This window comes from Quercus robur, chromosome 7, assembly GCF_932294415.1.
Source record: "Quercus robur chromosome 7, dhQueRobu3.1, whole genome shotgun sequence".
Lineage (NCBI taxonomy): Eukaryota > Viridiplantae > Streptophyta > Magnoliopsida > Fagales > Fagaceae > Quercus > Quercus robur.
In genome coordinates, this window is record NC_065540.1 from 28,193,840 (window position 1) to 28,202,752 (window position 8,913).

The following is an 8,913-nucleotide window of genomic DNA, read 5'->3' on the forward strand; positions in this document are numbered from 1 at the left end:
CCAGCCAAAGTTATTCCCATTCAAAGGATAGGGTTTTCAACCAAAAAAAAAAAAAAAATCATCATGAATAAATCTTCATCACTTTTACTCCATCTTCATCTTCATCTACTTCACTTTTTGATAATGAACAAATCTTCATATCTCAAAAAAAAAAAAAAGATAAAATTTTTAACAAAAAAAAAAAAAAAAGATTTCCATATATTTCAAAAAAAGAAAGAGAGAAGAAAAGAAAAGAGAGAATTTTCAAAAAGCCTTGGGACTAGGGGCATTGGGCTCGTACTTCTTAGGTTGCTTTCAAAAAAAAAAAAATCATCAATCAAAAATTTTCAATTCCTTTAAAAAATTCAAGATTTCCAAATTTTTCAAAAAAAAAAAAAAAAATCAAAAAAGCCTTGGGACTAGGGGCATTGGGTTCGTACTTATTAGGTTGCTTTAAAAAAAAAAAAAATTCAAGAAAGCCTTGGGACTAGGGGCATTAGACTCGTACTTCTTAGGTTGCTTTCAAAAAAAAAAATCATCAATCAAAAATTTTCAATTCCTTTAAAAGAAATTCAAGATTTCCAAATATTTCAAAAAAAAATTTCAAAAGTCCTAGAAAAAATCTTCATTAAATTCTTCTTTAGGAACAAAAAGTTATGATCCTCTTCCATATTCTCTAGTGGTGCAACATCCAAAAAAAAAAAAAAAAAAAAAAACTATCAATCAAAAATTTTCAATTCCTTTAAAAAATTCAAGATTTCCAAATTTTTCAAAAAAATAAAAATAAAAAAAGCCTTGGGACTAGGGGCATTAGACTTGTACTTCTTAGGCTGCTTTCAAAAAAAAAAAAAAAAAAATTCAAAAGTCCCAGAAAAAATCTTCATTAAATTCTTCTTCAGGAACAGAAAGTTATGATCCTCTTCTGTATTCTCCAGTGGTGCAACATCAAGTCAACTATCCACCCTCAACATTCATCGAAGCATAGAATATGTCCCAAACTAGAGGCATTCGCCAGATATGCCGAAATCTTTTCAATGAATAACTTTGTTACTAATTGAAAATATTTATTTTGTAGGTATTAGGGTAAAAAGCCCACACACATCGGCATAAGCCAAACCCAAAACCTTTGGTCCTCTGAAAACATGAGCCAAAGCCCAAAAATCCTTGGTCCTCTGAAATCATGAGCCAAGATCCAAAACCTTTGGTCCTCTAAAAATATGAGCCAAAGTCCAAAAATCATTGGTCCTCTGAAAACATAAGCCAAGATCCAAAACCTTTGGTCCTCTAAAAACATGAGCTAAACCCAAAAATCCTTGGTCCTCTGAAAACATGAGTCGAGATCCAGAACCTTTGATCCTCTGAAAACATGAGCCAAAACCCAAAAACCCTTGATCCTTTGAAAACATAAGCCAAGATCCAGAACCATTAGTCCTTTGAAAATATGAGCCAAAACCCAAAAATCCTTGGTCCTCTGAAAACATGAGCCAAGATCCAAAACTTTTGGTCCTCTGAAAACATCAACCAAAGCCCAAAAAATCCTTGGTCCTTTGAAAACAAAACATGAGCCAAAGCCCAAAAAATCATTTGTCTTCTAAAAACATGAGTCAAGATCCAGAACCTTTGGTCCTCTGAAAACATGAGTCAAAGCCTAAAAAATCCTTGGTCCTCTAAAAACATGAGACAAGATCCAAAACCTTTGGTCCTCTGAAACACATGACCAAAATCTCCATATTTTCTTGACCTCAAGTAAGCATGTCTTGTACTTATTCAAAGAAAAAAAAATTGCATGCATGAACTATGTTTGGACTTGATCATCCTACCAAGAGGTACGTAGGCAATTTCCTTCGAGATTCAGTCCACATTTTGATTCATAACATGACGGTCTACATTTTTATCTACATGCATCATACATTCACCACGATTAAATACTGATTGCAAAGTTAGGTGTCTCTTTAATACATTGACATTCGCTTTTCAAGCTCTGCCAATGAGGGGTATACTATTGACACCTCATTTTGCAACCCACATTTAACCTCACATGGAGGGTAAAAAGGTAATTTTACCTTAGAAATATGCATCTTGATTCTAATTATTAGATCCTTAATCTCATTTCACCAAAATAATTTTGATGTTGTAACGATTAAATTGACTGGTCATAAGCCCTAATTGAACTATCAAATTGAAATTTATCATCAAATCAAGTTTTAATGGTCGTGATGCACTATCATAAATTGAGTCCGAATATATGTGATTATGAACATTTGATTTCAATTGGTTATAATTATAATCAATTTGAGATTAATGACGTGTCATAATTTGATTGATTAGGACTACATTTTATGATAAGGTTGTACACACTTAATTAATTAGATAATTAAACATTAATTATTCAATGAGTAATTTGTGCAATTATCTTTTAATTATGGTAAATTTGGAACTAATTAAGTCTGAAATAGGAGTGATTGGAGCCTATTAATGTTAATTGGAAACTAATTTGGGACCTATTAATATTAATTGTGCTGAAATTGTTTTCTAATAAATGACCTCCGCTCACCATTTCGTTGAATTCTCTCAGAATATTTTGAATCTGTGAATGAGGTTAATTTTCCAGAAACTAGACATCCGAGGCTTTAATTTGAGCATAAAAACGAGACAATTCTGATCAGAATTGAGTAAGATATGATTTTTTAAATTTGGCTCTACAGGCTGTTATAGCAGCTACAGGAAAACTGAATTTTGCTTGCTCCTTACTCTCACCAATCTCTACATTTAATGCACCCGATTTCTCCAAATGCTAAAATAAGTCTAGGTTCATGATTCTTTGTCAACCCTCATTAAATGACCTTCCATTTATATTTTCTCCATCACTACTATATAAACCCCCTCTCCTCCATTCCAAGACACATAAAAACCCTCTCTCTTCTACCCTCTTGAGTTCTAGAAAAGTAGAGTAGTCTTATTATATCTTGATCTTCTTGAAACTTAAGGTATTGAGTGAGACTCACTCTCTCTCTCCTAACTCTTCTTTTCCTCCACCTTTAGGACCTCCATCAAGAGTCTCCTCCTCCACCATACAGATCTTGCATGAAGGTATAATCCCTTTCCTAAATTGGTTTTTTATGTTGCCATGATGAGAATTTAAGATTAAAGTATGATAATAATTATTTAAATTCGCTTAAATATGTTTGAATGTTCTTAAATGTTCTTATGTATTCTTTACATGTTCTTGGTTGTTCATCACATGTTCACGCATAACACTAGTTTTGATTTTAAATCCACATCAAAAATATGAAAAATGTGTTTATTTCATAATTCTTTCAAATTCTTGAATCTATGATATCACCATCCACACACATTTACTAGAATTTATTTTTCAATCCAAATGCAATATTTAATAAATTGAATTAGGGTTTATCTCATGCACACACATTAAATTCAACATGTAAATTGATTGACATATTGGATGATATGATATAAATGTTGGCCACTATAGTCTAGAAGACCGGTTTCACTGGGCAAGGTGGGTGTCTAACACCTTTCCACCTTGTATCATAGCCTCCAAGCTTAGATCAATGGTTAATAGATCAAATACTTATCCATGTAATTTTCAATTTCTAGATTATAACTAAGAAACAAAGCCATGTACTTTATCTTAGATTGTATCTAGCACCAAAGTCATGTAATTTCCTACGATCAATGTAAATTCAATTTCAAATTAATAAAATGAGGAATTTTTCAATTTTGGTTTTCTTATTTTTTCTAATAATTAAATAAGTGGCAATTCCATTTTAAAGGGGAAAATATAATCAGTCAAACCTCCATTTTGAGAGGCAATAACATGACTCCACCCATTCATGTGGGTTTGGCCCGACACCTAAAAATGGGGCTGGGGGCACAATCTCTCACAAGAGAAATAGTCAAGCCTCATGGTATTCCAAAAACTATCACTTCTAATCGTGATTTGAAGTTTGTAAGTCATTTTTGGTGTACTCTTTGGAGGAAGCTTGGAACTGCACTGCAATTCAGCTCTTCTTACCATCCACAAACATATGGACAAACTGAAGTTGTGAATCGAAGTTTGGGAAATCTTTTAAGAAGTTTTGTGGAAAAAAACATTAGACAGTGGGATCTTCTTTTAGCCCAAGCCGAGTTTGCTTATAATCGATCCATTAGCCAAACTACTGGTCATAGTCCTTTTGAAGTAGTTTATGGCCTTAATCTTGTTCGACCACTTGAATTGACACCACTTTTTGTTACCAAGAATTTCAGTGGTGATGCTGAAGAAAGGGCGAAGGAAATAAAGAAATTGCATGAACATGTCCAAAATAAGATTGGGAAGCCAAATGAGAAGTACTGCAAGCAAGCAAATACAAATAAAAAACTAACAGTTTTCAAGGAAGGTGACTTGGTTTGGATTCATATTAGGAAGGAAAGATTTCGCTCCAAAAGATATTCTTAGTTGAAACCTAGAGCTAATGAACCTTTTAAAGTGTTGCAGCAGATTAGTGAGAATGCTTACAAGATTGATTTGTCTGGAGATTATAGTGTTTCAACAACCTTCAACGTTTCTGATATTTCTCCTTACTATGAAGATCAAGAAGACCAAGTGGACTTGGGGGCAAGTCCTTTTCAAGCAGAGGAGTGGGACACCGGAGTGTCTCAAGATCCAGCAAGCCCAACTTGATGTCAGTCTAGGCCTATAAGCTTTCCTTGAAGACCATAATAATAGCCCATTATTTTAAAACATTTTTTTTATTAATTAAGTCAATTTGTCCTTATTTACTGTATCCTACGATGAATCAGACTTTATGTTTTATTTCTCCTAGGCCGACAAGTAATTTATTGTGTTTCTAAATTCCTAAGATTCATATCTGACTTTGGTCAGATTAAGTAAATGTATTTATTATTAGTTTTTGTTTTCCTATGCTTGGGAGGCTGTTCCAAGCTCTATTTAAGCCTTTGGCTGAATCTAATAAAAAAGCAGAGTGTATTTTTAGAATTTAAAAAAAACTTATGTTTTTCAGAAGATGGATTTCTTCTAAATTATCTCTTATCCCTTGGGTGGATTCCTTTGGGTGGAGAGTATCAGTTTCTGTATCTCTAGGGTGGTGTTAATCTGTATCCCATAGAGTGGGGAGCCAAAATAGTTCTATATCCTTGGTTAAATTCCTTTGGGTGGTGTTATCTGTATCCCTTTAGGTTTACTTTGGTGGTGAACTTATCTATCCTTTAAATTATTGAGTGTTTTTTTTATCTCATAAAACCAGAAAATATAAAATATATTCATCCAGCCTATTTCCATTTATCATATCGGTTAAGTTTGTGTTGTCCCTTAAAAATCTGGTATCAAAACCCATCAAAATCAAAGAGAGAGAGAGATCTCTAACTTAGATCAAACCCATCAAAATCACAAAGAGAGAGAGAGAGAGAGAGAGAGAGAGAGAGAGAGAGAGAGAGAAAATTGAAGAGAAATTTGAGAGTTTAGTGACAATAAATCATAGATCAAACATATCACCACCATCTTCTTCTTTATCCGCTCATTCTGCCACCATCAACAAAAACTAACCCCCCAAAATCTGTCAACCACTAATCCACTAGCAACAACTTACCTTGCAACCTAAATATGACCCACCACTCTAATCGATCCACAACTTGCGAATCCAATCGCCGATCCCATCACCTTCATTGATAAAAAATCTCCATTATCATTTAAACTCCAAAAACCAAAATCACAAATCTAGAAACCTAAATTCACCCACCAAAAATCAAACCCTGAAAATCAAAAACCATTCTCGAAAATTGTTGCTCTTTGATGAAATGTAGCTTCTGTGGGGTTTTCCCTAGCTTGAAAAGATTGTTTATGGAGGAAGAGTGGGAGGAAGAGAGAGAGGGAGAGAGGTGGATGAAAAGAATAAAAAAAAAACCTAGATTTTTTCATGTGAAGGCAGATGAAAAGATAATGAAAATTTTTTAAAAATTAATTTAATTAGATTATATGTCTTTTTTTTAAATTTAAATTATTTTTTGTTTACATTTTTGGATGTAAATTTTTCTAATTAAAATACTGACATAACATTTTTAAAATGCCAGCGATGCACTCTGTTTGCCACATAGGATTTTCCTGTTATTGAGATAACGGCAGGGTCCAAAATAATAACACTTTCGATTTTCTGTGACCAACGTAGGTGCTCCAAAAAAGTAAAGACGAAAATGGAAATTGGCTCAAAATGTAAGACCAAAAATGCATTTTCACCAAAATTCAAAAATCCCATATGTGGAAGAATAGTTGGAACTTACAAAGAATAAGTGTATAAATCTTATGAACCATCATTGCTGAAATGAGTAAATCATCCACCACACTGGTATCTTTATACATTTAATACATATATATATATATATATAGAGAGAGAGAGAGAGAGAGAGAGAGAGAGAGAGAGAGAGAGAGAGAGAGAGAGAGTTTAACTACAAAATTGGTTGTAGCATAAGGTTAGAACCTTACTCCATAAAATAAACATTACTACATATTTTGAAAATCTAACATTGAATTGCATGTTCTTTACACTCTTAATACACATGTCAAATTTTTTGTTAATCGGACATTATTTACTATATGATCTATAAGTTTATATTTTATGCATAATTTTAAACTACAAAAATTTACAAATTAAACAACTTATTGATGACATAACTATTGATCTTTAATTTTCTAGAAATTTTGCAATCATGGAGGGTATAAGAAGAATATGTAATCCTATAGTAAATTTGTCAAAATTCACCTCCAATAAAAAGATATTGAGTAAAGTAAACTTTATCCATATATATATATATATATATATATATTAATAAAAAAAAACCTGCATTATAGACCTACTTTAGTCCTACCCATCTCCAAGCAACCACAATAAGAGCATCAGCATCAAAGAATGCTATGCTATTTTATTTTACCATCTCAAAAAGCCACTTTATTACTTATACCATCCCATTTTACAATACCTCCCACATCCTAAAACTCTATTTTTATTAAAATATTATTCTTTAATCTTTCTTTATCATTTCTTTCTAACCGATACTTTTTGTTAGTTCCATTTTCCTAGGCTTTCCAATAGTTTTTTTTTCCCCAGCCTCCCTCAACCTCTAGCATCGGTTCATCACACAGAATCACACACACACAGACCCATCAACAGAGCCACACACACACACAAACCATCAAACCAGAGCCAACAACGGGCACCACACCCACTACCCAAGCCACCGATCAGAAACCTACGCCGCCAATTTGAAACCTAGCCGATTTGAAACCCACCGGAGTAAACCCATTCAAAAAAAAATCATCACCGGAGCCACCATCGGAGCTACCGATGATCAACCCAACCGATCAATAGATCCATCGTTTCAAACCCATTATCAACCGATCCCATCCCACCGATCCAAACCTAGCTTGCTGATCCACGATGAGAGATGAGAGAGAGGCCGTATGAAGCTTTGCCGATCCACGACCAACAACCCACTTCAGCCACAACCCAACCACGACCCAACCATGACCCAAACACCAGACCCAACCACGACCAACGACCCAAACACCGGACCCATCCACGACCCATAACCCCTTTAAGCACCGGTCACAGCCAGAAAAGAAAAGAAAAAAAAAAACCACCACAGTGATCCACGCCAAAAACCACAACCACCATTGACCTACGCCGTCACCCACGACCCAAACACCGGACCCACAACCCAACCACAACCCAAGCACCGGACCCAACCACGACCAACGACCCAAACATCGGACCCAACCACGACCCACAACCCTTTTAAGCACTGGTCACAACCAAAAACCACAACCACCACTGACCTATGCTGTCACCCACAACCCAAACACCAGACCCACAACCCAACCATGACCCAAACACTGGACCTAATAGAGAAGGAAGAGAGAGAAGAGATGGTGTTTGGGTCTGTAAAGAGGAGAGAGCAGAGATGGAGAAACAGAGAAGGAAGAGAGAGAAAAGATCTGAAGTTGGAGAGAGAAATCGAGGTGGAATAAAATATATATATATATATATATATATTTTTTTTTTTTAGCATACTGCTATAGTACAATTCTAAGTTTAGAATTGTACTGTAGCACTATTGCAAAAAATTTTGCAATAGTAAGGTTTACAATTGTTTGATGCAAGTGTTTTTGAGCCATGAAACGCCAAAAATGCCTTAAATATGGCATTAGCATTTTTCAATGCTAATGCTCTAAGCATGATCAGAAATTGAAATTCTTATAGAGTAAATATAATGAGCTGTGAAAGCATTTCTTTATGCTTATAGAGTAAATACAATGAGCAAATACATAATCTATACAATGAGCTGTGTTATGTGGTTATAGAGTATAAAATTGAAGGAAAAAATAAGCCAAAAGTTCAAATTCAGCAACAAAATCAAGGTGAACCTCTCCTATCTAGTAAGATTAGTAAATATCATAGCGTTGCAACTTGGTTTTTGATAATGGAAAATTCTAATAATGTACTAAATTGCTAATGGATATTAATGGCCTAGTAAGCCTAAATGCACACGAGAAAAAAAATGAGATGACCAATGGTATTTATAACCAACAAGCACAAACCATGAAATTGACTTAAACTATTGCAAGAGTTAGTTAGACATTTAATCAAACACATGGTTTACATGTTCCAAAATGGGAATGAAAATAATGTTTTGCAGCATGAATCCACCAAAAATTACAACCTAGACAAACTAAGCACACTAAAATTGAAAAAATGATCAATTATCCCAAATTAGCAAGAGTGAAGAAAAAAGATATGTACATGCAATGCAATCTGCTTGTTTACCTGCAAGAATGCCTGCTGTGCTGCTTCTCTCTCATGCTCTCTCTTACATCTGGCCTTAAGGACAACATCTACTTCCGCTCACCTATAATCAAATTAG